Source organism: Muscardinus avellanarius (assembly GCF_963383645.1).
Source record: "Muscardinus avellanarius genome assembly, chromosome: 6".
NCBI classification, from domain to species: domain Eukaryota; kingdom Metazoa; phylum Chordata; class Mammalia; order Rodentia; family Gliridae; genus Muscardinus; species Muscardinus avellanarius.
In genome coordinates, this window is record NC_137791.1 from 24,435,491 (window position 1) to 24,436,725 (window position 1,235).

A 1,235-nucleotide genomic window follows, 5' to 3' on the forward strand; every position below is an offset into this window, starting at 1 on the left:
ATCGGAGAAGAGGATCCCCACGCCACATAATTGTCAAAATGACCAATGTGGAAGCCAAGCAGAGAATCTTAAAGGCAACAAAAGCAAAGGGCCAAGTGACATTCAGAGGCAAACCAATTAGAATCACTCCAGACTTCCCAAACCAAGTTATGAGAGCCAGAAGGGCTTGGAGTAACATATTCCCAATTTTGAAAGAAAACAACTTCCAGCCAAAAATTTCCTACCCAGCAAAACTTTCTATCAAATTAGATGGAGAAATAAGAAGCTTCCATGACAAACAGAAACTGAAGGAATTTATGTCTTCAAAACCAGCACTAGAGAAAATACTCAAAGAGATTAACTACAAAGAAGAAATAGGTAACACACATCAGAACTAGAGAAACAAGATTTTACAATATGTTTTTTTATTTTTTAGGGAGTTTGTATACTCTTCTGTTGCCTGTGCCATTGAAATCATAACCAAGAAATCACTGTCAATTTCAATGTTGTGAGGTTTTATGACCCAGATTTTCTCCTAAAAGTTTATAGTCTTAAGATTTATATTTAGGTCTTTTATCTAGTTTGAGTTAATATTTGTATATGGGATTAGGTAAGGGTCCAATTTTATTCTTTTCCATGTAATTATTATTTTTCAACAATATTTAGTTAAAAGATTATTATTCCCACCACCAAATGTTCGTGGAAACCTTGTCAAATAACTTGACAATATAGGGAAGAATTTAGCTCTAGGCTTTTATTTAACTCCAATGGTTTATATATCTGCCTTTAGAATAGTACTACACTGTTTCAATTATTGTAGCTTTATATGGTTTGAAATCAGAAAATATACATCTTCTAGCTTTGTTCTTTTTCAAGATCGTTGTGGGTACCTAGAGTCCATATTCCATATTAGGATAGATTTTTTTTCGGAAAAATAAATATATAAATATATGATAGTTTCACCTAAAAAATAGAAAAAATAGATTCTCTGGTAAGAAAGAAAGCAAAAAGAAATATTGAAATGTTATCTTTAAGTCATCAAAAGCTTGGTATCAGATAAATGAAACTGTTATGTGAGATTATCATTTTTAATTTTTGATAAATTGCTATAATACTAGATGTCAATCACTAAGCCAAGCATGGGAGGGAGGGATAGGAAGAGAATGGGGTGGGGATCGGGTGGGGGCTGACTGGGCAATGTGTGCATGTATGTCTGCAAAAGTATGTATCCCACTATGATGTATGAATACAGTGCA